The sequence below is a fragment of the Pleurodeles waltl genome, chromosome 3_1, assembly GCF_031143425.1.
Source record: "Pleurodeles waltl isolate 20211129_DDA chromosome 3_1, aPleWal1.hap1.20221129, whole genome shotgun sequence".
Lineage (NCBI taxonomy): Eukaryota > Metazoa > Chordata > Amphibia > Caudata > Salamandridae > Pleurodeles > Pleurodeles waltl.
This window is the reverse complement of record NC_090440.1, coordinates 585,671,751-585,689,743: the sequence shown is the minus strand read 5'-3', so window position 1 is coordinate 585,689,743 and position 17,993 is coordinate 585,671,751.

Sequence of the window (17,993 nt, the reverse complement as noted above, 5' to 3'; positions counted from 1 at the left end):
CAATTTGGAAAGAAATGAGAGAGCATAACCACTGAGGTTCTGATAAGCAGAGCCTCAGTGAGACAGTTAGTCATAACACAGGTAACACATACAGGGCACACTTATGAGCACTGGGGCCCTGGCTGGCAGGGTCCCAGTGACACATACACTAAAACAACATATATACAGTGAAATATGGGGGTAACATGCCAGGCAAGATGGTACTTTCCTACACCCACCATGCTACTTCTTTCTCGTCTTGTCTTTCTTCTCCCTCTCTCTACCACCACTTCTACTTTTTTTGCAGTCAACAGCCAGGTGCCCTACCCCAAAGGTCGAGAACACGTGTCCAAATTTACAGGCTGGGCCCCAGGTGCATTCAACCCTGTCATACTTGTAACATACAGCAGGGACGCTCTTCCCTGATGTCCCCAGTTTCCAGCTTTGAAAGTGTCTCTGCCTATAAAATGCCTTCTGCTTCTCATGCTGTCCCTTGAGATGTCCGTTCCGAAAGGGCTGGTCCTGCTTTCCTGAACTGGGTCTGGCTTCCCTGGCTACCATCATTTTATGCATGTAGCTTGATACATCTTCCTCGTCCCACTCCATGTCTGGGTGTGCCTGCATCTTCATACGAAAGCTCTTATAATCTAGACATGCTTCCCCAGCAAATTGCATATAGGCCTCATAAATCTTTGATTCATATAACCATAAGTCTTTCGCATAATGGGGAAATTTCTCCACTATGACACAGACCATAATCTTAAATGCACCCAGCCAATTATCAAAATTCCTCTCTTTCCTAACACAAGCTCTTTCTCTCCTATCCTTCTCCTTTTTGTTGCATGCCACAAGGTCTAGGTCTATAAATTCTTTGCACCAGATGCACTCTTTTATCACCAAAGATATTAGGCTTGCAAGGCCTGTGGCCCTTGTTACCATATACAGATGGCACACTGTGCCCCTTCTGTAGGCCTCTGGCGCTAAACAACCCCCTCCTGGCCTTGGACTCTACCCTTGGTTTATTAGCCCATGCTTCTCAGAGTAGAGGCTGTGCGGTGCTTGTTGATGGGACCTCTTCACTGGTGTTTACTGCGTTAGTGTACATATTGCACTTCCTTCTGCTTTGCTACCCCGAGCGTGTCCCATTGTTTGCAAACAGTAGTTGCGCAAATTATTCCAAACAAGTGTGCACATTTGTGCTTATCTGCTCAACCATTCACAGATTTCGCATTCTTGCTGCCGCTGCTTCCTCCAGGGCCCTTGGCTTGTTTCTGTCTTCTTTCCTTTTTGCACCCTTTCCTTGCTTTCTTCCTGCCGGTCATTGTACCACTCCTCGCATAAGCCATTGTCACCGAGTTTTTCCAGGCTGCTTAGACTGTTCTGTCCACCTCTCAGCTGGGCTAAAAGCCATTCTTTGTTGTGTGTGGTAGCTGCTTCTCTTGCTGCCTTTATTATTTCGTCAATGTCCTCTGGCTGCAGACCATTGCGAGGTTCTGCCATCTGTGCAGGCAAGTGCGTCACCAACTGCTGTAACTGCTGCTTGTTGTGAACCTTTACTAAGGTCACGTCACCCTTTTTGTGGCTTTTACCAGCCATATCCTGGCTACTTATTTACCCCAGCCTGGGTCGCGTCACCCTCTTCAGGGTTGTTCCCAATCTTATGTTGGACCCCTGGTTGTTTTTAGTCTGTTCAAGGGTTGTTGTGGTGCACCTTTGGTCCCTGATCTGTGCCTCATGGGTCGCGTCACTCTCCTGAGAAGTCCTTCTTTGTATGATGCGGTAGGGAATCACTGAGTGCTGAGCCGCCTTATCGCATAAATGTTCTGGTGATGCCTGCCTCTCCTACAGCCCCCAGCTTCTGCGAGCGCCTACTGAACATTTTTAAATGCCCTTGTGGTTCTGCACAAGGCCACTCCTCCCTTTCATGCAATGCAGTCAGTAATGATACCTAAGCAGCCTAGCTTGATTTTTTCCAGGGATGCTCAAATGGACAATGATTACTTTTACGCTTGTTCCTTTTTGCCCAGGGCCGCTCCACATTTTTGTAGCCAGGCGGGGGCTAGTACAGCAGCACTGCACTAACTGCAAAACTGTAGGTTCAGGAATATACAGTTCTTCGGCTGCCTTTTGTCCCGTGGCCAGACCCTCTTTTCCCTTATGTCTTTACCCTTCATTGTTGTTTTATTTTATTATTATTATTTTTTACAAAATAGAGGGTGCGAGGTTGTGAGCACGCTCGGCTTGCTCAACGTTACCTTGGCAACTCGTACACAAAAGGAACACCGTGTTTGCCAGTGTCACAGCGGGGCTGGCTACAAAGACAATCACACATGCTTAAGCAGTGTCCTGAAATACATACAGGTGCTCAAGGTGAGGCTTCGGTCCCGCCCTGATGTTTGTTGCCAGACCCTCCAATGTGGGCTCACCTTGCACCGCAATGAGGCACCGCAATACTCTGTCGTGCGGATGCAGGTGCAGGAGCTCAGCAACACGGCCGCGTTGAGTCCCTTTTAAGTCTACTCGAGGGGCCTTCACTGCTGCACTTTCCCTTTAAGGCCACACTTCAGCCTTGGTGGGCAGCTCCTCTTGCCTCCGTTGCTCACTTAGGGCTCGGAAGACAGCTTCTGTTGCAGAAACAGAGTTGCGTCGCTACTTGGTGTAGCAGTTCTTCGACTCCCGCCACGTCACTGCCAAACCGCCAATCCTGGGACACACCTGCGGTTTGCTGCAGCCTCCACAGACGCTCCTTCTCACACAGGTAGGAAAACTTCCAGCGCTATGTGCAAAGTCCAGTGGCGCCGCCCCACATTTGCCCTCCTTTTAATAGGGGCATGATGCCCTGAAGACACATTTTAAAACACGAACGTCCTCTTATTGGCAAGCCATTTCGCGCCACTCCACTGGCTTTTGGTGCCCTTGCCCTTCACCCCTCTACTACTCACCTGAGGGGGGAACACGGTGCCCTTTCCACCCCATTGTCTCATCGGCAAATGCCGTTATCGGGCCTTTGGTCCCATTTATTGCACCGGCCTCTTATGCCCACCCGGGTGCGGGCCTCTGCCAAAAACACAAGTTCAACATCTTCTAGTTTAATTGAGTGGGAAGCTTTACATTGTCATGAGGGACATATCAATCAGAACAACAGTTGGCAGGCAAAAGTATGTGATGAGAGACCTGAAGGCACCAGAAGAGGCACGGGACGTAAAGCTTCACAGGCTTGATTAGCATCTGCAGATAATACTCAGCAGCAGTGGTCCAAGGAAAGGAAAAGACGCTGACAAGGATGCTGCCTTGCCCCACCGCTGGAACTGCTGCCACAACGTGGAAGCTCTGCTCGACATGCCCGTGGCGATGGGCATGATCACTGCTCCCCACTGCCTGTCTGGACCACATGGCACCCGGCTGCCTGCTGCCCCTCAGAGCGCTGTGCTTGGTGCACCTGGGGCAAAAAGCTCAGATCCAGGAGATCAAACCCCGCCTCCCTTTCTTGCCATCCTTCGTGGCTGCTGATCATCGCTTCCCCACTGCCGTCCAGATGCCATCGGCACCGTCCAACTGCTGGCCCACGCCCGCTCCTTGCAATAGGCACCGTGGGTCGAAAACAGGGACTCTGGAGAGAAGTAAATGTGGTAAGAGAAGGGAAGTGAGCAGCAGGCAGTGGTTTACAGAGGGGGAAGAAATTTGGCACTATGGCACAATTGCCATCGTAGACAAGAGATAATCCTGAGGCAGCAAGTGAGCAGTAGGCAGCAGAAACATTCAACGAGTTTTAACTATGCTGCAGGGGTGTGGGAAAAGCTTTAGTGCTCATCCCTAGGGTAGGGCCAGTGGAAGAGGCCCGCCTAGGTCCATGGTGCGGCTTACTCTCAGCTGTGTGCTCAACCACCATGGGCCTAGACAACTGTAACGCTCTTTTAACTTAATGCAATATATCACAGGCATGAACTATAAGAAGCACAAAAGGATTAGAACCTTGGAGCTCCACTGGCATTGGCTACCACATAACACAATTCTGCGGTCACAACAAACACGGGTGCCAGGGACCTATTTTCAGCCTTCATTCTTACCCTCACCCTTATCCTCACGTTTGGCCTTCCACCCGGACTCGGGTTCCAGGGCTCAGCCGTAGCCCCAAGTGAGGAGAAGAGTGCGGGAAAACAAAGCACGGCTGCTCCCCTTCAACAATCAATGGTACATGGCCTATTACAGTCCACTGGCAGTGCAATGCCCAGGGTGCTCAGAGGGCATAGAAGAGATCCCAATGTTCATCACAAGTTGCGCAGGCATCTTCAAGTGTGCTGGAAGCTACCCTGCCTGTACACTTTGAGCAGTAAGAGGCAGGAACTTGTGATGCCCAAAAAGAAAACTGGACTCGACTCAACAGAAGCCCTTCCAAGAGCTCAGCCGCAGGAACTCCCATCAATTACACTCAATATTCAACGACTCGGGTACTGCCTCAGACCTAGCACCAACCTCCATAAGTAGATACTTCACAAAGACACTGACTTCTAATAAGGAACGCACGGCAAGAACCCCAGAGGAACAACGTACCTCGCCCACACTCGATGAACTGGTTGGTCCAGCTGCACAATCCCAGGAATTACCCCTGGAACAACATTTTTACACTATAGAACACTCTAAATGGCTTTTGACCTCCTCCCCCCCAACCAGCCCACAAAGCTAGCCCCACTGGCCACGCAGTATATTACGGACAAAGAGATGGACAAGATGGACTAAGAGTTATTTGGATATCCTCGGCATTCACTTCGACACCAGCTACTAGTGCCAACGACAGCGAACTTGGTGAACATACACCACAGCATGGCAGCGGTTTACGTGGTGTCCTCTTCAATGCATACACGCCCTTCAAATCACAGCACTGCATACCTACTCTTAAATCAACGGAAGTCAACTCTGGAAGCACATTAGAGGCACAGCTCTGTCATGGAGCCACAGATGAAGCGTCGGCGGGAGGGCCCGCATTCGCTCATTCAAACCACATGAAAGGCCTCTACAATTTACTCAAGTAGACTCAAAAGTAACCAACAACCTGGGGAGAGACATAGAGCAAACAACTATCAGTACTAAATCTCTGTCACAAATGAGCCATCTCAAACAAGACTTGCTGCTAGCATCAATAAATGCAACACTGCCTGCGGCAATCAACACTCTCAGGTGGCAGTCACATAAGCTGGAGCTCCAGATGGATACCATGCAGGCCAATGGTACAGTAATATCTGAGAAGGCAAAAATTTAAAATCTAGAGGCTAAATTAGATATTAAAAGTGGCTCACTAGGTGATATGATATGATTGTGAAGAAACTTGGTACCCTTCCGGATGAAACTCCAGCAGACATCACCAACCTTAACTAAGTCAAATCAGTCAGCACCACAGGCAGGAAGTACACCCAACCAACTTCGTGAGAAAGGACAACTGAACTCACTAACTGTAGCAATATTGATACTCCCCCAATCTCTTTGCAGCTGGTCTTCATGGGGACAAGCAATCAAACCCAAGAACAACACATACCCTCCAGTCAAACAAATTCAGGGGATATAGCCCCTACAGGCCCCCCCAAGTGACACCAAAGCTACTGACGAATCACTGTCCAGAACAGCAAAGAAAAAAAACGAAGAAGCACTCAAAAAATTAAAAAATCAGCAGTGCCTCCTTTTAACAGGACATAGTGCCCACCCAGTCTCGCCTGACCAGGCTCATGTGGTACTCAGGACAGAACCAGAGCCCACACCTCACTCAGTCACAAAATGTGTGAAAATGCTCTTTCCAATATTTCAGAACAAACCATCAGCTAATGTTGTGAGTTCATTTTAGAGCCTTGCTTGAGCACACATATTTGAGCTTAGGCCTGTGGCCTGTGCCCTTTTACCCAGATACATACTCTATTTTCATGTATTCATTTTAATTCCATTAGCACAGCCTGCTTTTATCAGGATTTTTTTCCCCTAATGAGCTGTTATTCTGCGTTATTATTTTCAGTGCACGACATGTCACAGTGTACCGCTGCCAAGGATGGTAAATGATAATCTATCTAGTATTTGCGCCACAAGAGTGCGCAAACAGCCCAACACTTAGACACATGATCATGTCAGGCCTATTTCTCAGAACACAAACAGGTTTTATTATAAAAAATCATACAGGCCGGAGAAGGTTAGAGGGGTCATTCCAGCCTGGAGATACTCCATGTTGTATGCCATTTCATTGCTACTTTGCTGACCTCAGCCCCGACTCTGCAATCAACCAAGGAGATGGCAGGCAGACCTGTTTTCATTCCATATATTTTATCATAGATTGCAGTCTTTTCAATAAATACATAGAAAACTGTCCTGCATCTCTTTTGTCTGCCTATGTGTGTGATCCTTGTGCTAATGAGAGAAAGGGGTAAGATATCTCTACCACATCTTCCATGAGGAGTCACAGAGTGTAATGCATCATGCTGCTATAAATCACTTTTACTTTCTAGGTTTGGGGAAGTGGTGCTAGCTAGCCGAAAGGGTTATGCTGACAGCTAACAAATGGTTTGGGATCGACTCAGCCACCCAAAAGTGGTGGTACTGCCATGACGCGAGTCTATGACACTAAGAACCTACGCATCAATCAGGAGTCACAAATTTCAAACACAAACAAGTGCAGCATAAGAATAAGCATCCTCATAAGTGCTGAACCTACTAACCCTGTAAGCACGGTGGAAAGCAAAATTGACCTGCCTTCAAGCCCACCTAGGCAACCTGCACCATCGTGCACAGTGGAAGCTGCAGAGGCAAGGTCACTGCCTCCAAGGGTTACTCCTTCATGGGAAAATACTTCTCCCATCGGGCGCACTACTCCAACTACTCTAAGTAGAGCCCTTTCAGCCACAAACGTAGCCCAAGTCCAGACAGGAGAATTCACAAACTGCCACTCTGATGAGAACATCACAGTATTTATACCAGAGTACACCTCTCGAGGGCCTATGGATATCTTAAACAGGGCAAATATCTTGCAAATTCTGCAACACATCCCAGAATTGGCACATTATAAAACAGACTATCTGTTACGGATACAATTCCAATCCCTGAGTGGAAGCACAGTGAAAGAATCAACTAGAGCCACCTGGAAAAATAGCGCTTTTACCCAAAAGATACTAGCAGAAACGGCTCATTTCGCTAGCTGGGGCCAGAGTACAGGCGCCAGAACTAGAAAGATACCGACGTATGCTGATGGGATGCGCCAGTACAAAGATGGCGCAACAGCAAAGGAAGGTGCATATTAAGAGGTATCTCCTCAGTCCCTCCTAGCTATGCCTACCAAACCTGAGAATTCGGTGCACTGTCTCCCCAAGGAGGCCTGTGACAGCGCATAGAATCATAGTTGATCCACAATCTTCGCACAGCACATGTACTGGCTTGCTGCCAACCTGGCAGGGACACATTAATCCCATTCCTAGCAACCAGGGATCTAATTGGATGACAACTTACACTAAAACACCAGCAAAGCGCCTTCTAATCATATTTTGGAATGTTTTCGGGCTCAAGTTTACACTAAACAACTCCCAGGCACTGAACTTCATGCAAAGTGGCGACCTGTTATGCCTATAAGAAACCTGGACACTGTCACCATTGCTAAACCCAGGCTCTGCCGAATTCCAGCTGTAGGCCAAAAAGACCAACCTATTTGGCAGATCATCTGGAGGCCTATCCATATATGTTAATTTGGCACTGGCAGTAACAGTAGTAAAAATGTAACTAGCCTCAGATATGGTACAAGCTGTACTAATGCTGGGTTTGAAGCTGAAGGGGCACACAACACGGATACTATTAATAAATGCATACTTTAACTGCAAAGATATCCCGAGGCTCGGCAAAATGAGAGAACTTGTAGGGACTTTGGATGAGCTAATCTACGACCACCCTACTGCATCGATAATAATAACTCTTAACTTTAACACCCACAACATAGGGGTTGAATATGTGGACAAATTCCCTGCTGACCCTGCAGGCAATATCTTAAAAACATTTCTTAAAACACATCAACTCAAGTCCGCACAAGAAGGACTCCCACCTATAACAAGACACAAGTCATACAACAACACCTGAACACTGGACTACGGGTTCCTGAGCAAACTCCTCTCTGCCCAACTTGTGGACTTTTCAATAACACAGCAGCAGTCCAGTGATCATCTTCTCCTAACTGCTGTACTATCTCTGCAGTATCCCAGCCCCCATGCCCTAAACATTCTGGGCTACCCTACCGGGGAAAAAAACCACACTCTTACAAAGAGTAAAATGGAATAAAGTTGACACCTTGCACCTGGCAGAATGGAAAAGCAATTGGCAGTCGGAGGTCACCAATAGCCCTGCTGAGGATACTTTCTCACGATGGCCATCAATACAGCAGCTTTGTACTATCTACTTCAATGAAGATCAACCAGCAAGTATCCAGCGATCAAGAAATAGGAGCTCTGCCTGTGACAATGCTGCAGTACAAAGGTGAAAGAGAGTGAAAAAACCTGAGGCAGGCCACCTGCCTCTATAAACGAATTGAGACTGAGGAGCCCCTCCATAAATATGCAACAGCTAGAAATCTGCAAACGTGTTTGGCAGCACAAAAAAAGTACGGAAAGACTTGCAATGGCTACACACCCACAGCCTCCTAAAAAGACACTAAAAGAAAAGTTGGATAAACTGGAGAAGGATGCACTTACTGACAATAACAATTAGGCAAAATTGAGGGGCCAGAAAAGATTATACAGCACTTTTGGAACAATTGTGTTGCCTTTATTATAAAGAATATACTGGCCACCTACAAGCTGATGCAGACAAAGGTAGCAAAGTGCTGGCTAGACTGCTCATGGCTAAGAGAACATGCCCCCAATCATCACATTAAAGATAAACTGTGACAAATTCAACAATCTCAAACAGATATATACTGTGAATTCCAAACTTATTACACAGATTTATGTAAAAATCACAATTCATGTACTGAAGAGGAAGTAACAGATATTCTGTCAGGGATTTTCTTACAAAGGCTAGATCCAGACCGAAGACAATCACTAGATATACCTATAGCAGAATAAGAAATCAGAGAAGTCTTTCAAAGTCTTGCAGAGGGTAAATGCCAGAGACAGGTGGAATTATATAATGCTGCTTTTGAATTACACTATTTGCCTTCCACTACTAACGAGGCCCGTGTGGCTTCTTTACTCAAAACAAGATGAGATCCTATGGAGATGACTTCATTTCACCCGCTTTCTATCTTAAACATGAATTATAAAATATTAAGCAAAATACTAGCCAATTGTTTACTCCCATCCATGACTGAAATAGTCCTTATACAGATCAAAATGGTTTTATACAACGTTATCATATAATGGAGGGCACCTCTAATGAATACCCTTATTCGGCCATGCTTACTTTAGATATTGAGAAAGTCCTTGACAGTTTAAGCAGGAAATACTTGTTTCTGGTATTAAGTTTAGCATTGGGGTGACCATGTTAAAATGGATAAGGACTAAGGCCACGGCTAGAAGTGGATAAAGGATCCCAGAGAAGTATGTAACTGAAAGAGGAATTTGGCAAAAGTATCTGTTTTCCCTCTTATTTGCCCTCTACCAATAAAATCCTATCTATCTCTATCTTTGCAACTCTATCTATGCAACCCTTTTTGCCTAGCTGTCTATCTATGCAGCTATCTCTTTCTCTGCAACTATCTAGTTACCCATCTATCTATGCAACACTATTTATCTATACAACCCCTTCCTTCTTTGCAAAGCTGCTTTTTCAACATTTTCTAATTGTAATGAAGATTTAGAAAAACATTACAATGCAATAGAAAGGCAAGAGGCTGACAGCCAATGCCAGAAAGATTGGTTTTTCTAGGTCTGGTGCAGGCCAAGAACTCGATTGTACGAAAATTATGTGTTCTACATAGCTAATTATAGGGGTTTTTAACCAGACTTCATCAATTAGTCTGTAATTTGTGTCATACTCATTTTTCTTCCATCCACTCCAGAATGCATCATGGAGCAATGGGCCAGCCGACTTCAGCCACTTGCTAACTTTGCTGCTGTTTCACAAGATACATGCAAACACACACTAAGTAATTCCCTCCAGTGCCAGGGACTATCATGGTAATAAAGGGTTTATGAGACAAAACGTATTTGTGCCTTTAGCCAATTTTATTTTTGGTTGGTGAGGGCCTAGCAGCTTCCCCTGCAATAAAATAAAGTTTGTGCAAAAGCTTGGCAGAACAAAAAAAGAATTGCCAAAGTCAAAAGACTGGTGACCAACCCCAGACCTATTTTGCAGTTTGTTTTCTTTGCTAGGTGTTCAATATGCTACTGTTTTACAACCCAGCAGCAGCACACCAGATCCCAACACTTTTGCCTCTGGGCCCAGCATGACATGTCACAGAAGCTAACCTGGTTCCAGCTGCCTAATCTCTAAATTAAATGCTACTAGTGAGTCTGCAACCCCAATTGTGCCACCCAATTATGTAGCCAATACAGCCTGTGTGTGCAGTTGTAAACTGCAATTTCGGCTTGGCAAAATAAACCTTTTGCCAGGTCTGAATCTTCATTTTTAGGTTGAACATAGCATCGCGCAAGCACACAGCTTTTCCAATGTGTTGTAATCTATCTGTGGGCTTTAACAACGCCCATCACTTTCATTTGTTCCTGGGCTCGCCTTGTAGAAATCCCTTGAGGTCACTGGTAAATGCTTTACGTTTGTCCTTGACACTTTGTTACTCCTTGCAGACTGACCCTGTTACATGGATAACTGCACCACTGCTGATATGCTTTCATGTGTGCAAACTACTTTCTTCTTTTGTCTGTCCCCTTGGCGCTCCATGGCACTTTAAAGTTTCATCCCGTGCAAACTCGATCAGGTATTGGAGCGCTTTGCATCAACACAGTTACGTCATATTGTTTCATTTGTCTCTCCCCTTTGCGCTACATGGTGGTGGGATACCAGAAATGCTTCAACTTGTTTTTTTAATTCACTTTCTCCCCAAGAGTCGTGCCGAGAAGTCACAGCTTTAGATCCCAGCCGTCCCCACTGAACAACCCTTCCCCAGTGTTAGAAATGGGGTTCCTGGTTGACTAGGATAGGCACCTCAGGCAGGCAGGGGCCACCACTCTAGTCAGGGCGAGTACGTTACACATCCAAGATAACCCCTGCTCACCCCTTTGTAACTTGGCATGAGCAGTCAGGCTTATCCCAGAGGTAATGTGCTAAGTTTGTGCACAACACACGTGACACAATAAATACATCACAAAGAAAACACCACAAGTAGTTATATAAAAATATACTGTATTGCACAAAACATCATTAGACCAAACATGACATAAATCAGTAGTGCTTAGCTACACCAGCAGTTGTCTGGTTATCACTTAGGTTACTAGTACTCTGCGAACCAGCAGTAGTCAGATCAGCACGTAGTTTTCTATCACAATAAACAGTTGTTACATCCTCAGTGCCAGGAAATCATTATCCACATTATCTCCAAACAAACAAAAAAGGCACATTACAAAAAGCATTCCTCGGCACGTGGATCCTCCCGTCATACCCTCCTTCTGCAGACATCATCCCCTCAGGTAAAAATGCAGCGTAATGCAATTAGGGAGAAACGAAGCACCGTAGTGAGCTAGGACTAATCCCAAGGATGGGGCCTCCCGCCCTATTGCGCGGAGTTCCTGCGGGCCTCTCAGGGAAAATTCTGAAAGACAAACAGAAAGGCACTCCTCACTCCCACGTCAGGGAGAAATGCTCGGGAATGTATGTCCCAGCACGGGGACCACACCCATGGCTCTCTGCACGGCAGGGAGACCTCCCTGTGTAGAGCCCAATGTCTACTCATGAGTCGCACCTTTGAGGAAGGCTGCTTCAAGCAGGTAACCCTCAACCGGACAGGGCCTCTGTCGAGACATCCTTCCCCCCTGGCGGGGAGCAGGGACGCGCACGGCTTCCTGTCCCCTGGGTTTCCTCTTTCAGCAGTGTGGCCTGGCGGGGTGAGCCTCCTGACTCGGGACCCTGCCCTTCACAGGTGCATGCCGTCCGGCTGTCTTTTTCTCGCGGCCTCGCTATCCCAAACCCACCGCAAGGAGACATTGAAACATTTTGGGGTACTCACATTCTGGGGCAAGCCTGGTGTGACCAGTGTGGCCTACTGGGGCGAGAGCCCTTAAGGGACTAATGTCTCTGACTCAAGATTTGGCTTGAAAGTCGCATGGATACAGAGAACAGCTTTGCTTCATTGTTGCCTCTGTAAGGTTCTAAATTAGAAAACTGCCATTTGTGTTAGTTCTGTGTGTGAATGTTAATTACATATTTTGTAGCGTTTCTTAGTTATATAGACATACTGCCATACATAACGAATTTGAGAGCACTGAAAGTCCTCCCATGACCCCAATGATCTACCTATCATAGTAGGCACATGACAACAACATTTTCAATTTACTCTTGAAGGCAGATGTCCCTCTCTCACTTTCACATGGATACAAAGTTAAATGTAGTTGGAAATTTGTGTTGGAATAAACTTTAGACCGTATATGTTTTAGAAAAAGTCATTTTTTCAATTCCTGATTGCCGTACCATATTCCATGCTACTTCAGTTTACATTATTCTTTCAATGGAAAAAATGGTAGGAGCCCAGTTTGAAAGCACAAAACAATAACAACGAAACAAATAGAATAACAAATACAATAATATTTACAAATACCTAAAATCACAAGAGGATCCTGAGAACAAGCAACTCTAATGGCGGGTGGTGAAAGTGGTATTCTATTCTAATTAGCATGGCAGATTTAAATCCGCATGCTAAATGGCAATATTTTCATTGTTTGCTGCAAATAGAGGAAGAAGGTAAATAGGCATGCTTTAGTTATTTGCAGGGCCACTGGAATTATTTTGCATAGAGGACCAAATTATGCAGCAGAGTTGTCCAATTTATGTGGCAAGAAAAGTCCAGTTATGCATTTACAACGCCAATAGCTCTAACTCTCGCAAATGCGAGACCTACTGCATAGCATATGCTTGTTAATACATATGTCACCCCTAGGGTAGGCCCTAATCAGCCCATGGGGCAGGGTGTTGCATATTTAAAATGCTGAACATGTACTTGTAACTTTTACATCTCCTGGTAGTGAAATCATCGTAAATTAGTTTTTCACTACTGCAAGGCCTACCTCTCCTATAGAAGAACATTGGGTTGCTATTTATATTTATATATAAGTGCTAACTTTTGATTGGGAACAGGTGAACATTTCATGTTTAGTATCTGAGTAATTGTAATTAAAGATCCTCTTTAATGGTAAAGTCGGATTTTAAGTTACAATCTTAAAAATGACACTTTTAGAAAGTTAGCATTTACCTGCCTTAACTATTTTGAGGTTCGGGGTTCACGTGACTTAGTGTAGTTGACAGCTGGACTTTGTTTATTCCTCCCAGACAGCCAGACAATAGAGAGCTGTCTGGATGGGCCATACTGGCTGAATGTGGGGAGGCGGGGGTGAGGGGATGGGGGCTGGCACAGCCCTGCCCTGCACAGCTCCACTGTGCCCTGTGTTCACACAAAGGACTTGTCACCAATGCATTGCTCATGCAGCCAGCTTGGATCCAGGGCAGGGAAGACAGGAAACTTCAAACTTTAAAGGGAATTCTTTAGAAACTTCTCCTGGGCACCTGATTGGAACCTCTGACTCAACTCTTCAGTACACTTCTGGACTTGTGGATGCTACAGAAGGACTGCTGTGCTGCTTTGCTGGCAGGGTCTTTCACTCTTTGGCTTACTGCCCTGCTTGCTGAGAAGGAAGACTGGACCTTCACCCTTTATCCGAGGCTGAAGTGACTCCAAGGTTCAGCAGACTGACCTGTTTTGAGCCATGAGGACATAACAGGCTCCAGAGGCTTTCCTTCAACTGTCCAGCTGACCTTAATGAGTGAATGAGGGTTTCTCGAAAGTGCACAGCTACTCTCCAAGTGCCCCGGCGGTGCTGCCTGGACCTACCTGAGCCCTGATGGAGTGAGGTCCCAACCCCCAAGTGGTACCCCTCAGGTCCCGGACCATTGGTGTGGCCTAAGTTGAGTTCTCCTGAAGTTGTGAGCTCTTTGTGAACTGACTAATTTGCACTAAGATTTTGCCACCTATGCCGCCTACCAACGCAAAGTTCCAGTGATCTCGGCTCTTTACGCCACAGCGACTGCCAAGGACAATGGCACTTGGCACTACAGCATCGACCGCTCATGATGATCACCAACGCAAAGCTCCAGGAACGACTGTCTGCTACGCCCTACAGGATCTTCGTGCTACAGTGACAAGCGTCTGGCCTGCTCTTCGCCTTACACTGACGACCATCAGTAACCCTCTCCCTGCTCCTCACGGCCCCTTCCACCATGAACAGAACATTTTTTGCTGGACTTTGAAAGTAACTCTTTTGGCTGGACTAAAGTGATCCCTGTATCTGGCCTGTGCTCCATCACAGTCGGCCTCAACTTTTGACTTTCACCTGGTCTCGCATGACCAGATAAGTGCAAGTAGTGCTTTGTACTTTTAGGAGCTATACTTACCTGAAATCTTTAAAATAGCAAATTTCCTATTCTACCAATTGGAGTTTTGTTGTTTTAGTGTCAACAAATGTTTTACATTTTATTCTATTTTTCTAAATTGATGTGGGACTTTTCTTTTGTTGTGTTTTCACTTTACTACTGTTTGAAGTGCTGCATAAATACTTTATGCATTGCTTCTAAGTTAAGCCCGACTGCTTTTGTGCCAAGCTATCAGAAGGTTACGTACAAGTTAATTTGGGGTTTGTTTGTGACTTCACCGTGACAGAAGATGTGGCTGTTGCTTGAGAAGGGTTTCATCCCCCTAAGCCAGTAACCACTTTCCAACATCTCCACGTAGTCTTCCTGAGTAATCACCCTTCTTACTCTCAGTACTTATCCATAAACTCAAATGCCCAGTCCTCCCTTTCTGTACCTACTACTCCTTTCTTCCATGTCCTTCAAACCATCTGCCCAACTCACTCCACTGTCACTGCAATGCACCTCTTAACAAATGCATCTCTTGCGCTCCATAACCCCCCCCCCCCATTATCCATTGTTCTTCACCAGGAAATATGCTTCTTTGGGGGCACATCTCTTTTCTCTTCTACAATGTCCATTATTTCCTCTCTCTGTAACTAGTCTTTCCTCCCACTGTGCTACTGCACCATCCAAGACTGCATTCTCTCCCTGTGCCTCCCATCCCCTTCTTGTTTCTTTCTCTCAACCCACCCTTGAAAGAATGCACCTTCTGTGTAGCATACCCATTTTACAACTAACAATGCTTCTTTTACAGCAAATGCCACTCTACCTGTGAACATTCCTCACAGGGCTTAGCAAGGTCCAATAGCACAACAACAATGCAGCTCCAACCGACATCATCACAATAATGCTACACTGTGTACACCGCAATGGATGTGTTTCAATCTCTCCTCTCTGCTAAGTATCTGGCAACACTGATCAAGTTTCATCTTTGGCATGCATACAAAGGAAACCTCTGGTGAAGTGTCTCTTTGTCAATACATCTCTCACTCAAGGTGCCTCACTATGCCTTCCATCATCCCTTTAAGATGGAACAGATCCTCACCCTGTTGAACAACCCAAATGTGGACCCTGAGGACTTTCAAATTGACATTCAGACAATTATCTACTATTCCCAAAGAAGGTCTCTGAGAAGTCCATCACTAACCAGTTCCATAAGACTACCAGTCTTTGTTCAGCTCGTGAAGTAGTAACAAAAGGACAAACTATCATAGTGGTCAGTGATGTCCAGTATGTCAATGCCATTTCTTCTCTCCTATCACAAAAGGACTTTGAAAATATGTTCCTGCAATAGTTCACATTGTACCTGGAACAGAAGCATGCAAATCCAGATTCAATTGCCTGTTATTCTCCAATGACATACGCAAAGGTCAATTCCGTCACCAGCGATCTTCAAACTGCATAAGAAGCCCTTAAAAGTCATGCTGACAAATAAGTGTGACCGAATCCACCAGTAGGCCCAACTCTACTTCACAGTCTTAGCTGGCTAGACATTCATAGCCTTAAGGACTGTCTCGCTGTGATCCAAGCCTGGGTGGCTACTTCCAGATGAACCTCACCACAACCAAAAGGTGTGATCGTTGTCAGTGACTGGTGAAAAAACATAGATGCAAGGATGGCTCGCCAAGGTTAATTTTGACTGTTTCCCTCTTTAATGACATCCAGGCCTTTTGTTTCTATCAGCTTCAGGGCTCAAACTGAGGACAAAACTAACATGCCTGCTTATCAGTTGGACCAGCTGAAACTAGAATGATAAATAGAGGGGAGAGTAGCCAGAGGCTTGATGTGAGCTGCAGCAGAACTGCCACAAAGTTATAGTGCCTTAAAAGTAAAAGCAGCTGTTTTCAAGTAATTTTGATCTTCCCTTTGATATCTATTCTTTAAGCACAAGGCTTCCCTCAGAAAAAAATTCTAGTAAAGTATTTTAGAAGCACCAAAACAAAAAATAATTCAGATGCCTTCTCAAACTGGTTTAGTACAAGAAGAAAATGTAATGTGCAAAGTACTAACAAAATGGCAATTGGTTAAGGAGACTCACGTAGAAAAATGGCAAATAATATCACAACAAAATCCAATGGGTACGAAATCCAACGTAAATCAACTGAACATGGGAGATTGAGACTTAGGCAGCCTCCCTCGCAGACTGGCGATGAAGCAAGATTTGGCTGATGCAACTTCACCCCAGTCAGCAAAAATGGTGGACGAGCACTAAAGCACTCTGCAACACACTGTGATGTAGTGTAGAGGAAGCAAAGCAACCAGGGCACTCCTAAGTCATGGATCCGAGATAAGAAGATTTGTAGAGGAATTTATTAGTAAACCTCAATGGTGAAAACGTAATATTTATACAGTAATAATAGTGTCCATATGTTATGACGAATGCATGAAAATTCGGTAACAGCCAACACGTGTTTCGTCCTCAACGGACTTCTTCAAGGCTCAGGGACTAAACTGTAAATGGGAACCAAAATGTTTCCGTTAAAGTTCCACGTGGGAATTCAGGGAGACCAAAGGATTCTCCATCATGGTAACGGGGTCCCTTTTTATTCCAGGAAAAAGTGATTTCTAGGAAGCTAGCACACTATCATGTAGAGTGTGTCCGTAGTTTAGGAAATACACTCTGAAGGCGGCCTTAGTAGAAACCGTCTGTGAGAATTGAGCTGTATTTCCCCAGGCTCCGGGAAATTGCACACCAGTAAGTGTGCTCGATCGACAGCGCGTGCTAACGCTGCCGTTTTCATTCCGAATCCTTTGGTCTCCCTGAATTCCCACGTGGAACTTTAACGGTTGCTTTGTTTCCTCTACACTTTGTTTATTACAGCACGGGACATAGGTGGCTCTCTCGCAGTGCCGCCAGTGTCTCTGTGCACCCTGAAACCCGTGGTGGTTGGGTTTTTCTACCAGGTTGGCACCCTCCACATGATTGCATTTTTGATTTGCTACTCTGGACTTACCTATATCGGATGTGCGACGTTTAACATCAACCACCTTATGGAATACGTTGATTGACTACACTGTGATGTAGTAACGGGGGCAGGTAGAGGTTCAGGTATTAGTTTTATCTTTAAACTTGAAAGCTTTGTGGACCTCAAAATCCTTCAGCTGGCAACCAACAACGGCTCCAGGGATACATTTTATGGTGCTAGGACACAGCCCAGCCACCAGAAATGGATTTCAGTCTTGCCATCGATACCATCTTAACAGAGGAGATAGTGTGACTCAATCTAATTTCAGTGAAAGCATCCTTCATGCAGTGGTTAGTCTCAAGACAGGCCTTTGCAAGAATGGATCACACCTACCCTCAGAGAATGACACTAGATCCTCTGCATCACAAAGAACTAGTAATCCGTCTACAAGGCAGTCACCTCTTTCATCCCGTAGTAGATGGCAACCATGATTACAACCTCAAAGGGCAATTGCATGCAGAGCTG